General features: G+C 45.3%; 1 long non-coding RNA gene across 2 annotated transcripts; it reads right to left on the reverse strand.

The window, feature by feature from the left end:
* Positions 1–2,923: 2,923 nt before the first annotated feature.
* Positions 2,924–4,059, reverse strand: LOC141264452 (uncharacterized). Of its 2 annotated transcripts, none has more exons than XR_012319949.1 (4): positions 3,516–4,059; positions 3,343–3,424; positions 3,162–3,263; positions 2,924–3,083 (listed from the first exon to the last, which is right to left on the reverse strand). It is a non-coding gene; the product is annotated as an uncharacterized lncRNA (long non-coding RNA). The 2 variants fall into 2 exon arrangements; XR_012319950.1 differs by having other exon boundaries at positions 3,343–3,436.
* Between the last annotated feature and the right edge of the window lie 13,096 nt (positions 4,060–17,155).

Raw genomic sequence — 17,155 nt, forward strand, 5'->3', positions numbered from 1 at the left:
AATATGTGGTCTGATTATGGTGTGGTGGTTTTTGTTCCTTGTATGTGGTATTATTCGGTCACTATGTGGTGGTGATATGTGGTCTGGTCATTGTGTGGTGGTATTTGTCCCTTGTATGTGGTATTATTGATTATGTTAAAAAATGTATGTGACACGTTCCCATAAATAAAAATATAACTAAAAAAAGTATTGGGTATTTTAACAAATTTTGAATAGCTTAGAGTAGAGTAGGATCCGGCCAGAAGAGTTTACCTTGTCAGGTGGCAGCTTAAAAAATCTTTTGGTCAATACAGAAGCTGCAGGCTTTGTGTGTGATATGGTGATCAATCGGAACTGTTTTTTCAAGAGTGGGCAGTGGAACTGTGGAAGGTTTTGAGCTGTAGAGGCGGAGCTGTGGGCCTGGGGGCCTGGGAGGCCTGAGCGGAGTCTCAAGGGGGCCTGAAAATTTTGCTAGTATGGGGCCCTGAAATTCCTGGTGGCAGCCCTGCCCATCTGTATATTGTTTCCCCGTCCCTGTTTCTGGAGCTTCAGTATAAAGCTGTTATGTTGTGCAGTATCAAATGCCTTTGCAAAGTCCAGATAAATCACATCACCGCATTACCAACATCTAAATTTGCACTTACCTCCTCATAGAAACATGTTGGTTAGACACAACTTATCTTTCATGAATCTATGCTGGTTGTCAGTTATTATATTGTTCTCTGCAATATATTTCTGCAGGTCATCTCTTATAATGTCCTCAAAAACTTTGCACACTACTAATGTCAGACTTACTGGATGGTAGTTGCCTGGATCCACCTTCTTACCTTACCTTAAATATCGGTACCATGTTAGCCATCCACCAATACTATGGCACCAACCCTGTTACAAGAGAGTCTAAGAAAACGAGAAACATCGGTCTGTCAATTAATGAACTCAATTCCCTCAATATTCATGGATGAATGCCATTTGACCAGGGGATTTGTCAATGTTTAATGTTTTTAACTAGCTTTATCAGGTGGTGAACTTTGATTTATGTCTTGTTGAATGATGAACAGTCAGTTCATTGGTGAACACGGATGAAAAGTGCCTGTTTAATATCTCAGCCTTTTCTTTGTCCTCTATAATTATATTGTTATTATCATCTTTTAAGGGGCCGATACCATCAGTTTTTTCTTTTAGGCATTGATGTATTTATAAAATTTTGGGGGATTTATTTTAATGTTGCTGACAATTTGTTTCTCTGCAAATAACTTTCCTAGTTTCATTTCTTTTTTACATTTCTTATTGAGATCTTTGTACTCATGAAATGCTATTTCTATATTTTCAGCCTTCAAGATTTTGAATGCCTTTTGCTTTTGTCTTATTAAACGTAATAGTGTCTTATTTATCCATAATGGTTTCTTTTTATTCCTGGACCTTTTATTACCAAAGGCTATACGTTTTCTACAGGATTCTAGTAGTATGTCCTTAAACATGCACCATTTATGTTTGGCATCCCCAGCTGCCATGACATTGTCCCAGTCTACAAGATTTAATTTTTCCCTTAATTTGTTGAAATCAACTTTCCTAAAGTTCCAGGTTTTTGCATTTCCCCTTTGAAATGTTTTATTGAATATCACATTGAAACTTACCATATTATGGTCACTGCATCCCAAATACTCCCGGACCTGTAGATCTAAAATTTTTACCTGGTCTATTTGACAGGACCACATTCAGCTGATTATCTCCCCTGGTTGGTTCATCTATCAACTGAGAGAGGTAATTGTCTTGAACTGTGGATAAGAACTTGCAAATTTTAGCACAACCAGAAGATTCTATGTCCCATTGAAGGTCTGGATAGTTAAAAATCCCCCACAATAAGGAGCCTATTATTATTATCTGGTATAGCATCATTTTAATATACCTCTCTGCCTCAGTAAGGAGAGATGCAAGGTTCTCCTTGTAGTGTGGGTCTAGCAGGATGAACAACCAGTACTCTTTTATGGCCAAGATGAATGTAACGCGAGGTTCACGGGAAAGGCAGCAGTACATAAAGTCGGCCATATGTGCCAAGCTCCCTACAGCCAACACTTTCCAGTCTCCACCTTGATGACTATTCTTCATCTCCTCCTCCTCAATCTCTTGCTCCTCATTAGCCACCTCAGCCCATCCACCTAGGAGAGACGGATGAAGCTTGTGTGAATACTAGCCTCTGTTGCGCTAGCAACCAGCTCCTGTTCCTCCTCCTCAGACTCCACCTCCTAATTGTTACTCAATCTGCGCTGAGCAGATGAGATGAGGTTGGGCTGGGTAGTATCTTCCTGTCTCATGTCTTTCTCCATCTCCACCTGGTCCGCATGCAAAGCTTCAGCTTTAATTGCGAGCAGCAATTGTTTAAGTTGGCACACAAGCAGGATAGTTGCGATGACTATGGTGTCATCGCCGTTCAGCATCTTTGTGGAGTTCTCAAAGTCTTGGAGAACCACACAAATGTCAGACATCCATGTCCACTCTTCAGTTGTTTTGTGCGGAGGCTAACCAGAATACTGACAGGCGTGTTGGAGCTGATATTCGACAACTGGCCTCTGCTGCTCACAAAGCCTTCCCAGCATGCGCAGTATGGAGTTCCAGCGCGTGGTGATGTCGCACACCAGTCGGTGAGCTGGCACTTGCTTGTGCTGCTGCAGCACTGCCAGAGCGGGGGCAGCTGTAACCGACTTGCGGAAATGGGCGCTGATGCGGCGTACCTTGACCAGAAGTTCAGGCAAATCTGGGTAGGTTTTCAGAAACTGCTGAACCACAAAGTTTAGCATGTGGTTCAAGCATGGTACGTGTGTGAGCTTGCCAAGCTTCACAGCCGCCAACAAATTACGGCCATTGTCACACACAATCATGTCTAGTAAGTCACGCCCACCGCGCAGGGGCACTGAGGCCGGGGAGGTCACAAAGGAGGAGAATTAGGTTAAATAAAATCCTATTTATTCAATCGTATATTAAAAAGTAAAAAATATAGAAATATGTATGCACAGTGCAAATAATCTCAGTTGGTCAGTTCACAGAGGTCCAAAAAGAGGGTGGGTGGGGGTGTGGAGACTTATATGGGATCCAGAGCCAGTGCTGACCTGTAAGAGATAAGGTCCATTAGTAGGCTGGTTTTAGATACATACAAAAGGGTACTATTTGGATTATTAGGTGTGTACCTGGTATTGATGTTCAGCGAGAATGGGAAAGATGAGTTGAGAAGTAAATGTTCAGGGGGGGTTTAGTCCCACCGTAGCTGTAGGATGTTTATGTAGGAATTGCTAAAAAACAGAGAGTGTTAAGTTAGGAGAGGTACAGATCCCCTTTATTTAGTAGGACCTGAATAGAAGGAAGTTATACCTGAGCAAGCAGTTCTAGGGATTTTGAATCTGAGATCCGGATTCTTCCAGGTATTGGTATGGGAACTGGTAGAATTATGTCTCTGAAACAAGAACTAAATGAATATTTAGGCTATTGCACAGTGGAGGGCAAGGAGTTAATCACGGGAAAAATGCATTTAGGTTCACGCTTACATGGATGGTTGCTACCGGAGCTTGTTTCTCCTAGGCAGAATTAAGGTTATAGCTAACACTAGTCACGGTGATAGTGCTGTAATAGTGTTCCCGGTATTTGGCTTATTAATTGAAGTCTGGGTTTGCTGAGCCAGGAGTTTTATGGCAATATTCTTGTAGTGATCATATACAATTTACTTCAGGAGGCAAAGAGAGTCAGCACAGGGAGCTCTTGTATGCATCCCAAAGGTCAGAGCAATAGTTGGTGCAGACCTTCACTGGATAGTGACTGGTCTGGGCAATGATTCGTTGGTGATACAGAGGTGTACCTTTACTAGGGTGGTGATTTCACAGCGTCAGCTGTATGCCGGTTCCTGCATCCTGGTTCCAAGGATGGAGGTTGGCGGTGGCCGTCTGGGGAACGGCTGCTGGCTGAGCAGGCATCTTGAGGGAGGTGAGTATCGGAGTCCCAGCCGGAGACACCAACACAGCCGCACACTGTCTGGTAGGTGCGCTTGGAGCAGGAGGACCTGCTTCACATCACGTCATGTGCGTTCACGTGACACAGTACGGACGGAGAGTAAGGAGGACCAATTTAAGTTCCTACGCATTTTGGATAGCATGGTAACCTTCGTCAGGGATGGTCCTTTGTTCCTTTGGGCTCCTTTATATACCGTGGTCAGGGGGTGGTCTACAGCGGTGATAGTTATTGATTGAAGTCAAACAGCTCAATCCCGCTGTTGAGACCTCTTGGTCTCATAGAGTCTAGCTTAAAAATCCAGTTAGTTTCAGCTCTTGATATCTGCTTGATGTAATTTCCCTGTCTCCAATGTTTTTGTATGGTCTGGATGCCTGTCACTTCTATACCACTTGTTGAGCCCCATGTTTAACTTTCAAATGTTTGGATAGAGGGTGGCCCTCAAATTTATTATTAATATTCCTGATATGTTCCCCTAGTCTTTTGTTCAGTGGTCGTATAGTACGTTGCACATACAGTTTTTTACATAGGCATTTTAGGCCATATATGACCCCTTTACTAGTGCATGTGATATAATTTTTTATTGGAAATTTGATGTTTCCATGTGTAATTATTTTCTGTTTTTTTTTGTATGAAGGATTTTACACATTTTCTGCAATGGAAGAAACCGATGATATTAAAGGGGGGAAGAGTGGGCAGATTATTTATTGATGGAGCCATGATGTTGCCTATATTCCAGGCCTTTCTGAAGATGAGTTTGGGGAGCAGGGGTATTTGATCTCCTATGATTTTATCATAAGAATGTCCCAGTGTCTTTTGATGATATTCTTAAGTATATGTGTGTTCGAGTTTTAGGTAGTGATGATGGGGGTCTCTAGTGTAGGATTGCCCGGTATTTGATTTATTGGGTTTGCCCTATTTGCCAGTAATTGAGAGCGGGATATTGCCTTTACTTGTGTTTTTGTTTTGTTTAGGAATTGATGACCATAACCTTTATTGAGGAATTTAGTTGTGAGAAGTTCTGCCTCAATGTTAAAATTTTGCAGTTGTGAGCAGTTCCTCTAAAGTTGCATGTATTGGCTTCTTGGTACGTTGAGAAGCCAATTCGGGAGGTGGCAGCTATCCATGTGGATGCAGCTATTTGTGTCCGTTGGTTTAAAAATGGTATGTGTGCACGATTGGCCTTGGTGAATAAAAATGTTAAGATCTAAAAAATTGATTTTAGGTTCCGCAGCGAGAGCCACGTATCTGTCTGGTCTGTTATTTCTTTCAATAACTCTGGTGCGGTGTGCGGTTAGCAAAGCCTGAAAATTTAGCTTCGGCAAAGTCTGTTGCCGCTTCGCTGAGGCAGTGCTGCAGAGCTTTCAGCTTCCGGCTGATGTGGACGATGTGCTCTGAGATAACATATCGGAGATGGAGGAGCAGAAGTAGCAGGAGGGAGTGCAGGAACTGGTGTAGGAGGTGAAGGAAAGCCTGATAGAAGTAGGGCCAGCAATCCTCGGTATCGGTAGCACATATGCTTTTCCAGGGTAGAACTCAGCCACAGCCTCCACAATGTTCACCCACTGTGCCATCAGGGAAATGTAGCGTCCCTGGCCACAAGTGCTTGTCCATATGTCGGTCGTTAAGTGTACATTCCCAGTGACTGCATTGGTAAGGGCACGGGTGATGTTTCTGGACACGTGCTGGTACAAGGCAGGGATGCCACACCGGTAGAAATAGTGGTGACTGGGGACCGAGTACCAAGGTATGGCTGCCACCATGAGCCGTGAGGTAATCCTCCGTGTTTACAAGCCTAAACACCAACATTTCCACGGCAAGTAGCATGGAAATGTGCCCGTTTAGCATTTGGGCCTGTGGGTGGGTGGCTGGGAACTTTCTTTTTCATTCCAAGACCTGGGGTAGCAACAGCTAAATGCTGTGTTGGGACAAGGATTTGGAAGTGCCTGATTTTGGTGCCTCAGAATGTGCAAGGACATGTGCAGTGCGCCAGTGTCATGGACATGGAATTGAGAAGCACCTAGCACAAGGAAGAGGCAGTAGTGTTACCCGCTGGCACCAATTGTGGACCCAGACGTTCGGTCCACCGAGTCGGGAGGTTAAATAACAAGTGCTGAGCATGTTGCTGGTGGTTAGGCTCTTAGTGGTCAGGCCCCTGCTGATTTTGGAATGGCACAGGTTGCAAATGACCATTTTTTTGTCTCAGAACTCTGTTTAAAAAAATCCTAGACTGGGGAACGCCTAACTCTTTGACGGAGAAATTCATGAGTGTCAGTGCTCTTCGGAACAGTTGCCCGCCTTCTCCCTCTGGTCACCCCACTGTCTCTTCCTGACTGTTTCTTTGGTGCTGCTGATCCCTCCCCTTTAAGCTGCTGGCCTCACTGTGCATGCTAGCTTCCCAGGTTGGGTTGATGACTTCGTCATCCACAACCTCGTCTTGCACCATGGTCCTCCTGACTTAGTGACTTAACAGCAACCTGATTTATGGGCAAATGTGTCTCATCATCTATCTACTTAGACAAAATTTACTGTTCCCCACCGTCGTCTTCTTGTGACCATGGCTGCTCTAAGTTTTGTGCATCACTTGTCACGGGTGTGTCAGAGGTGACAGACAGTCGCCCTGCAGTGGTTTGCAGGAGATCTCCACGTTTGGCAATGCAGACAGCTGCCTAGATAGGAGGCTGTGTTTAGGACCCAGCGACTACCTCCTTTTAGACTGGGTGTATAAATACCTGGTGTGTCTAGGTGGGCATCGCCGGTTATACTCATTTCTACTTGGAACTTGGCTGAAGCAGCATCACGTCCTCTCTGAAGTCTTGAGGCCGTGTGCCCTGTTGGAGTTCTTCTAAAGCTAAGTTGTTATTCCCCTGTGTTGTCTTCCCCTTTTGTCTTTAGAGTGCTAGCGGAGGTTGACTAGTGCTCATCTCCTTCCACGCCCAGCTATAGCCTTACACCAGGTATAGTATGGCGAGGCACGTGATCGGCGACAGCTGCGGAGGCTGCATAGGGACGGTAGGGGAAGTCAGAGTGACGCTAGTCAGTTTAGGAGGTCACCACTTTCCCCTTTCCCTAGTGTCTGGGCTCCCTTTCTCTACCCCCCCATCCTGTGTTGCACTCACGCCTGACATTATAACCGGCCGAGCACGTTTTAAAAAAAAAAAAAAAGACACAAATCTGACACTTTGGGTTCCTTTTTTTTTCCTTTTTGTGTTTTTGGGTGTGTATCTTTTTTTTCCTTTCTCCCTTGGTATGGGATCGGTTTCAGAGCTTGCAGAGCCCAAGATTGCCCTTCCGGACAGGTTTTCAGGAGGTGGAGACAGTTTTTTGTGTTTAAGGAGGCATGCAAATTATATTTCAAGCTTCGTCCCTACTCCTCCGGTAATCAGGAGCAACGGGTTGGTATTGTGATCTCTCTGTTACAGAGTGATCCTCAGTCATGGGCGTTTTCATTACCACAAGACTCCATTTGTCTCCAATCTGTGGAGGTTTTTTTTTTTGCAGCTCTTGCTCTCATCTATAATGACCCGGACCTAGTCGCCTTGGCTGAGTCTAAGCTACGTCGTCTTCAGCAAGGGATTCGGTCATTGGAGACGTACAGTTCGGAATTCCGTAGATGGGCAAAGGATTCCAAATGGAATGACTCAGCGCTCAAAAGTCAATTTTGTGAGGGGCTTACTGAAAGGTTGAAAGATGCCTTAGCGGTATATGAAACCCCTCAGTCCTTGGAGGCTGCCATGTCCTTGGCCATTTGTCTGAATAGGCACTTTTGGGATAGACAGGTCCGACCTTCTTCTCCGGGGCCTTCTTGTCAGGGTTGTGTACCTGTGCCAAGGGAGCGGTCTGGGGGTGAATCAGTAGTGGGGGAGGTGGAGGAACCTATGCAGTTAGGGGTTGTCTCTACATCATACATCTCCCCAGAGATTCACAAGAAAAGAGGCGTGTGTTTTTTTGGGGGAAAAAGGGACACTTTGTTGGGACCTGTCCTTCAATTTCTAAACAAAAGAAGACTCGTTTAACTCTCAGTAGTCTGGAGTTGGATAAACAAGTGGTGCATTTGTAGGCAAACTGCAGTTCCCGCTTTGTCCTGAATAGCAGAGGTGGTGCTAGAGAGCGGAACCGAGAAAATTTCTGTGCTTGTTGACAGTGGAGGCTGGGTCAGCATGGTTGATGCTGAGTTTGTGAAAACTCATGGTCTTGCTTGCTGTGCTTCAGCTGAATTTATTCCCATCTTTGTCATTGATTCGGCGCCACTTGCAAAGAACGCATTTACTCAGATTGTGCATGGTGTAAAACTGTGGGTGGGGTCAGTTCATTATGAAATCATCCCTTGCTATGTTTTGGCAAATCTCCCTACTCCGATTGTTTTACGTATTCCCTGGCTTGTTAAACATAATCTGTTGGTGGATTGACAAAACGGGGAGATTACTGAATGGGGAGATTACTGCCATGAGAACTGTCTGAATGTTTCTATTGCTGCTGTCTCTACAGAGATACTGCCTGCTTTTCTGTCTGGTTTTGAGGACATTTTTTCTGAAAGGGGTGTCAGAAATTGCCTCCTCGGAGCTAAACTACCACCAAAGTCCAGACTGTATAATTTTTCTGGCCCTGAGAGACAAGCCATGAAATTTTTCATTACAGAAAGTCTGGAGAAGGGACATATCAGAGCCTCATCTTCGCCCGTGGCGGCAGTGCTCTTCTTCGTGAAGAAAAAAGATGACGGTCTACGTCTTTGTTTAGATTTCTGGGAATTAAATCAAATTACCATCCGTGATCCATATCCTCTACCTCTGATTCTTGATTTGTTCAGCTGGGTTGTGGGAGCTAAGGTATTCTCCAAGTTGGATTTAAGGGGAGCCTACAATCTGGTTAGAATCAGAGAGGGGGACGAATGGAAGACAGCGTTCAATACCCCGGAAGGTCATTACGAGAGTCTGGTTATGCCTTTTGGTTTGACCAATGCACCTGCGGTATTCCAGCATTTCATAAATGACATTTTTCATAATTTGGTGCTGAGGTTTGTGGTGGTCTATCTGGACAATATTTTGGTTTATTCACCTGATTTTGAGACCCATGGAGGGCATGCTAAGCAGTTGCTCCAGATATTAAGAGTAGAGATGAGCATTGTTCTACTCGAACTGTTCGCCAATCTCAAATTCGAGCTGTTTTGGGCGGTGTTCGAGCCGTTCGGCGAACATGAACAATTTGAGAAAAATTCGGCTGTTCGAGGTTATGTTCGATAACTGTTCGTGCACCAAAATCATAACTGGATTTTTTCTCAGTAATGATGAAAATTAATGTTAATACGCAGTTTGAGTGTACAGCGGGGTGAGGGGAGGGGCAGGGGATGGATCTCTGCAGGAACAATGAAGATCTCCATTTTTTTTTCTCTTTCCCGCATTTGCAGTGGGGAGGTGCAATCTGTCAGCCTATCAGCAGCGCACACACGGAGCGAAGTGCTTTTTTTCACACAAGCAAGGGCATGTGTCATTGGCAGTGTATGTCACATGTCCTTGCCCTATAAGACCAAGCCATTTTCCCCGCCGCCACCATTTTCTCACTGCTGCAGCTGCGTGTTAGACGGCACCGCTGTTGCTGTGTGCGCTATACCTTGTTAATTTCAAGCCAATTTTCGCACAAATATACAGATAGCTTGGGAGTAGGGAATAGTTGTGATTGCAGTCCTTTTAAGGACTAGGTTACAGCATTTCCTACGACTTTTGTCAGGGAGGTCTGTGCTCTTAAATAGATAGATTGTGGGAGTAAAGACTAATTGTAATTGGAGTCCTTTTCAGGACTAGGTTACATCAGTTCCTATCAGTTTTTGCCAGGCAGGTCTGTGCCAGTGCTGTGCAAGTTTTTTTCACAGCATTTGGCTGAATCTAGCAAAGCTAATCCTTTTTGGCCTATTGCAGAGTGTGTTAGTCAGTGGAGTAGCCTATCTGTGTTGCAAGATATACCACCTGTGTATAGAATACCAATTTTTTTACTGCACCTAGTGAAGTAAAATCTTTTGGGCATATCATCATTCTATTAGTCCATCTATACTGACCTCCATCAGGTTGGAAACTGAATATCATTTTTTTCTGCATCTAGCTCTGAAAAAATATTTGGCCTTCTAGCAGTGTGTCGGACTTTCTCTATTAGTCCATCTATACTGACCTCCATCAGGTTGCAAATTAAAAATAATTTTTATCTGCATCTACAGTACCTCTGAAAAAATATTTGGGCTTCTAGCTGTGTGTGGGACTTGTTGTATTAGTCCATCTATACTGACCTCTATCAGGTTGCAAACTGAATATATTTTTTTCTGCATCTACCTCTGAAAAAATATTGGGCTTCTAGCTGTGTGTGGGACTTGTTGTATTAGTCCATCTATACTGACCTCCATCAGGTTGCAAACTGAATATATTTTTTTCTGCATCTACCTCTGAAAAAATATTGGGCTTCTAGCTGTGTGTGGGACTTGTTGTATTAGTCCATCTATACTGACCTCCATCAGGTTGCAAACTGAATATATTTTTTTCTGCATCTACCTCTGAAAAAATATTGGGCTTCTAGCTGTGTGTGGGACTTGTTGTATTAGTCCATCTATACTGACCTCCATCAGGTTGCAAACTGAATATATTTTTTTCTGCATCTACCTCTGAAAAAATATTGGGCTTCTAGCTGTGTGTGGGACTTGTTGTATTAGTCCATCTATACTGACCTCCATCAGGTTGCAAACTGAATATATTTTTTTCTGCATCTACCTCTAAAAAAATATTGGGCTTCTAGCTGTGTGTGGGTCTTGTTCTATTAATCCATCTATACAGACCTCCATCAGGTTGCAAACTGAATATAATTTTTTTCTGCATCTAGCTCTGAAAAAATATTTGGCCTTCTAGCAGTGTGTCGGACTTTCTCTATTAGTCCATCTATACTGACCTCCATCAGGTTGCAAATTAAAAATAAATTTTATCTGCATCTACAGTACCTCTGAAAAAATATTTGGGCTTCTAGCTGTGTGTGGGACTTGTTGTATTAGTCCATCTATACTGACCTCCATCAGGTTGCAAACTGAATATATTTTTTTCTGCATCTACCTCTGAAAAAATATTGGGCTTCTAGCTGTGTGTGGGACTTGTTGTATTAGTCCATCTATACTGACCTCCATCAGGTTGCAAATTGAATATAATTTTTTTCTGCATCTAACCCAGCCAATAGTTTTGGCCTAATACCACAGTTTGGCCACTCAGCTCTGCTCGGTTACCATCCATTGTTTTTTTGTGCAAACAACTCCAGAGTTGTGAATTAGTTAACCACCAAAATGAGTGGAAAAAGGCCTGCTGCTGGTGGAAAGGGGAATAGGCATGTTGGGAAGGGGAAAAAAGGTTGTGTCCGTGGGGTAGGTGTTAAAGCAACAGTAACATCTGCAGAAGAAAGACCATCTTCCAGCCAAACTAAAATGTCTACTTCTTTTAGCGGACAATGTGATAAGATCCCTTTCTTACGGCCACGCCAATCGCTACAAATTCCAGATGAGGCACAAAAACAGCAGGTGCTTCAATGGATATCAAGTGCTCCTTTAAGTGGGCTCTCCTCCACATCAACTTCAACATCACAAATACTCCAGTCCTCAAAGGTGTCACCCCAATCGCACTTGCTTCCTCACAGCTCCCAAATCTCCAGCTGCCCGTCTGAGTATGAGGTAGAACAGATGGTTGAGTCTGCAGAGCTGTTTACTCATACTATAGCCTGGGAATCAGAGGTCGACTCCAGCGCTTCTGTGAATCCAGACGAGGAAATGATCTGCACTGATGCCCAGAATCTTTATGAGTCGGATCCAGGACCAGACGCAGAAGGTTCTGACCATAATGTAGACCCTCATTCCCAAACTGTAACTCCTATTGGTGGAGACAATGAGGAAGACGATGATAAGACTCAAATACCTGATTGGAGCGACAACTTTAGTTTTTTGTCAGGGCAGGAACAGGTTGGCTCTGAGGACGACGGGTGTGATAACACACAGGGTGATGATGATGAGGTTGGAGATCCCACTTACTGTCAACCCACAGTCAGCCAAGAGATGAGGTCAGCAGAGGAGGTGGAGGAAGATGCTAGTGACGACGAGGTCAGGTTGCGCCTTCCTGGACAGAGACGTAGTACTGGAAGCACGTCAACAACTGCATCCTCAAACACAACTCTGCCTCTCACCACAAGTCGTGGTGGCTCTTCAGGTCGCATGGGTGCTAAGCCTTGCATAGCCTGGGCATTTTTTCAGATCGATAAAGATGACCCAACTCGTGTTATCTGTAACATTTGTCAGCAAAAGCTAAGTAGAGGCCAAAAAATACATAGTTTGAGTACTTCATGCATGAACCGGCACATGGACATGAAGCATAAGTTGCAGTGGGAAGCTCAGTGTGCTACAATGCGGCCTAGCCGGCCGGGCCAACCACCGTCTGCCATATCTTGTGCATCCGCGGCCTCTTCATCCTCTGTGACTGGGGGGACAGCAGTCACACCTGTTTTGGGGCGCAGACCTGCCACCTCTTTACCCGCAACAGCCAGCGTGATTGGCAGGTCATCATTTTCTTTGGAGGTGGGAACACCAGCTGGTGTTGAGCGCTGTCCGACATCGATAGCACCACCTTTGGATCAAGGCAACCTAACATGTCCGCCTGCATCTTCCTCACAGACCGGCAGTTTGCCGGGGACACCCTTATCAACCCCGTCTAAGCACAATAGCCAGCCCTCGGTCCCTCAGATGTGGACAAGTAAAAGACCATTTCCTCCTAGCCATGAGAAAGCTAAGAGGTTGAATTTCACCATCTGCAAGCTCTTGGCTACAGAAATGCTGCCTTTCCGCCTGGTGGACACAGAGGATTTTTGAGACCTTATGTCCGTCGCAGTGCCCCAGTACTTCTCAAAGAAAGGTGTGCCTGCGCTCCACCAGCATGTCGCACACAACATCACCGCTTCTTTGAGAAACTCTGTGTGTGACAGGGTGCATTTCACCACAGACACTTGGACGAGTAGGCATGGACAGGGGCGTTACATGTCGCTGACTGGGCACTGGGTAACTATGGTGACAGCAGGACAAGGGGCTGCTGTCCAAGTCTTGCCGTCCCCACGAGTTGTGCGTCAATCCTCTTTATGTCAAAGTTCCTCCACTGCTTCTGCCTCCTCAACCTCCTCTCAGTCTTCCACCTGCACCCAAAGCCTGTCTGGTCATGCCACAAGCTTTCTAACTGCGCAGAAGGGATCCTGCACACCTCCTTACTATGCTGGCAGTAGGGCTCAACGTCATCAGGCGGTTTTTACATTGAAATGTCTGGGAAATGTGAGTCACACAGCTGAGGAGTTGTGGTCAGCTCTGGAGAACCAATTTCATGAATGGTTGTCTCCACTGGACCTGAAACCAGGGAAGGCCGTGTGCGACAATGCTGCAAACCTGGGTGCGGCCCTTCGCCGGGGCAATGTCACACACGTGCCTTGTATGGCTCACGTGTTGAACCTGGTTGTCCAGCAATTTTTAGCCCACTATCCCAGACTAGATGGCCTTCTGCAGAGGGCACGGTCGCTGTGTGCTCACTTCCGCCGTTCGCATCCCGCAGCTCAGCGACTTACATCTCTACAGAAGTCGTTGGGCCTGCCACTTCACCGGCTAAAATGCGATGTGCCTACCAGGTGGAATTCAACTCTGCACATGTTGCAGCGACTGTGGCAGCACCGACAAGCCCTGGTGCAATACGTTCTGACGTATAGCCTGGGCCAACGAGATTCAGAGGTGGGGCAAGTCACGCTGGAGGAGTGGTCTCAGATCAGGGACCTATGCACCCTTCTGCACAGTTTTGAAATGGCGACGAAGATGTTTAGTGCTGACGATGCCATTATCAGCATGACTATTCCGGTGATTTACATGCTGGAGCACATGTTAAACAGAATTCGGAGTCAGGTGGTGGCACAAGAGGAGGTGGAGGAAGTAGAGGAGGAGGAGTTGTATGCGGAAGGGCTAACATCTGCAAGGTCCAGACGGTCGGCAGCACCAAGGCGGCAGGCATGTGAGGGTGGGGGAGATGGTTTTACCAGGGCGCATGGTAGCAGCCAAACTAGTGAGGAAGGTGCAGGAGCCCAGGAAGAAGTGGAGGACGAACTGATGGAAGACTCATCAGATGAGGGAGACCTTGATCACATTTCTGTTGTGCGAGGTTGGGGGGAGAGGACAGAGGAAGGAAGCATGATTGTTACCTCGCCACCAACACAACAGGGACTTGGTGCTCCTGGATGCGCAATACACATGAGTGCCTTCTTGCTGCACTACCTGCAACATGACCCTCGAATTGTGAGAATTAGAAATAATCCTGACTACTGGGTTGCCACACTGTTAGATCCCCGGTACAAAAGTAAATTTGCAGAAATTATTCCTGCCATAGAAAGGGATGCACGCATGCAGGAGTATCAGCAGAGACTGTTGCAGAATCTTACATGTGCTTTTCCACAAAATACCAGTGGTGCACGTAGTGAATCTCACAGTTCCAACTTGCCAACCGTGGGACCGTCAAGTGTTCAGCACTCAAACCGTAACAGAACAACAGTATCTGCTGGTAACATCAATTTTGCGGAATCATTTCACCACTTTTTTAGCCCATCCTTTGCAAGGCCACAGGAGACAAGAAGTCTGACACATAGTCAACGCCTAGAGACGATGGTACAGGAGTATCTCCAAGTAAACATTGAAGCCACGACTGTGTCACTGGACCCTTGCTCTTTTTGGGCTTCCAATCTGGATAAATGGCCGGAGCTAGCCACTTACGCCTTGGAGATCTTGTCATGCCCCGCAGCCAGCGTTCTGTCTGAACGTGTGTTCAGCGCTGCTGGTGGTGTGCTGACAGATAAGCGCACGCGGCTCTCCACTGATAATGTAGACAGACTCACGTTCATAAAGATGAACAAATCATGGATCCGAAACGACTTTTCTACCCCTGTGTCATCCTGGGGAGAGTAAAAGCTTGATGATTGGTTAAAATCACCCTACCAACCGTTTTAAGCTTTCAAATTACTAATCATGTTTATCTGTATCTTGGCTGGAAAATAATTTGGGCTTTGTAGCAGTGTGCAGCACTGATCCTATTAGGCCATCTATACTAAAGCTTCACCAGATTTAAAATTAAAAATAATTTTTAGCTGCATCTAGCCCGGAAAATAATTTTGGGGCTCCGAGATGCGCAAGACACATAAGTGCCTTCTTGCTGCACTACCTGCAGCATGACCCTCATATTGTCAGAATTCGAAGTAATCATGACTACTGGGTTGCCACACTCTTAGATCCCCCAAACTTTTCGATCAACCTTTTCATTTTAATAAAGACCAAAAAAATGGTCATTTTTGAAATTATAAGCATTAGCAGGTTGTTAGAAACTGAAATCAAACAGTTTTCAACTCAAAACTTTATTCTAGGTGATGTTACATTTTCACATAGGACCCCTTGTTCGAAAGGAGCTTCTGAACTCTCTCGTCCATTGAATTTGTCAGGTTTTGGATGGTTTCTGCTTCAGTTGTTTTGCATGAGGACAGAATACCCTCCCAGAGCTGTTGCTTAGATGTGAACTGCCTCCCGCCATCATAGACACTCCTTTTAATGATGCTCCAAAGGTTCTGAATGGGGTAGAGGTCAGGGGAGCATGGGGGTCACACCATAAGTTTGTCCCCATTTATGCCCATATCAGCCAGAGATGCAGATGTTTTATGTGCAGCATGAGATGGTGCATTATCATGTAGAAAAATGATCTTGCTGTGAAATACACGGTTCTTCTTCTTGAACCATGGCAGGAAGTGCTGTTTGAGAAAATCCACATACATTATGGAGTTCATCTTTAGCGCCTTCAGGGATCCTAAAGGGGCCGACAATCTCTCTCCCCATGATTCCAGCCCAAAACATTACTCCACCTCCTCCTTGTTGGCGCTGTAGCCGTGTTTGCGTGGGGTGTCCATCAACCAGCCATCCTCCACTCCATCCATCTGGACCATCGAGCGCTGCACGGCACTCATCCGTGAACAAAACAGTTTTGAAATCAGTCTTCATGTAATGTTTGGCCCACTGGAGCCGTTTCTGCTTGTGTGAAGTGGACAGAGGAGGTCGACAGGATGGCGTATGCACAGCTGCAAACCTCTGAAGGACCCTGCATCTTGTTGTTCGGGGGACGTTGGAGGCACAAGCAGCTTCAAAAACTTGTCTGCTGCTATGACAAGGCTTTTTTGCCGCTGCTCTTTCAACCTGACGTAATTGCCTGTAGGAAAGAGTCCTCAATTTGCCCTTATCAGCACGCACACGTGTGTACTGTGAATCAGCTACATACTTCTTGATTGCCAAGACACTTCATCCTGATCATCGCACAATGTTGATTGTAGTCATGCCTTGACCTAAACACTCCACAATTTGTTGCTTCTCAGCAGCCGACACATCCTTTTTCTTTCCCATTTTGGCAGAAAATGTAGGCTGCTTAATAATGTGAGAGAGCCTTCTTAAGTAGTCTTGCCTTTCATTGGACACACCTGCCAAACTAATTAGCACAGGTGTCTGCAATTGCTTACAGTGATATAAAGAGCCCTGACACACATCACCATCAATGAGTTTAACTGACAAACAAACAAATTCTTCCCTTATCACTCCTAAACACTTTTTGCATAATAATTTGGAACGCAGTGTACATGTGCTTTTCCACAAAACACCAGCGGTTCACGTAGTGAATCTTACAGTTCTAACTTGCCAACCGTGGTCTGTATGGAGTTGTTCAATAAAGGGCCCAAAATTAAGATAACATAGATGGGAGAGGTCTCTATGAATAGGAATTCCTAAGTATTTGATACCCTGTGAGGGCCAGGCAAAGGGAAAGTTGGACTGGATGGAATCCTATATGGATTTGGGGAGGGAGACATCGAGGGCCTCAGACTTCGCTGCATTGATTTTAAAATTTGACCATGTAACAAAGTGATCTATTTCAGCCATAACAGCATGGATGGATATATGTGATTGAGTGATATATACTAGGACATCATCAGCAAATAGAGAGCACTTGTACTCGGTGCCTCCCACCTCAATCCACCTAATATTGGGGTTATGGCGAATTGATGAGAGCAGGTGCTCCGTCACTAGGATGTATAAGAGAGGGGACAGAGGACATCCCTGCCTTGTCCCATTGGT

Source organism: Phyllobates terribilis, unplaced genomic scaffold, assembly GCF_046119375.1.
Source record: "Phyllobates terribilis strain yellow unplaced genomic scaffold, ASM4611937v1 Scaffold_4__5_contigs__length_816908805, whole genome shotgun sequence".
Lineage (NCBI taxonomy): Eukaryota > Metazoa > Chordata > Amphibia > Anura > Dendrobatidae > Phyllobates > Phyllobates terribilis.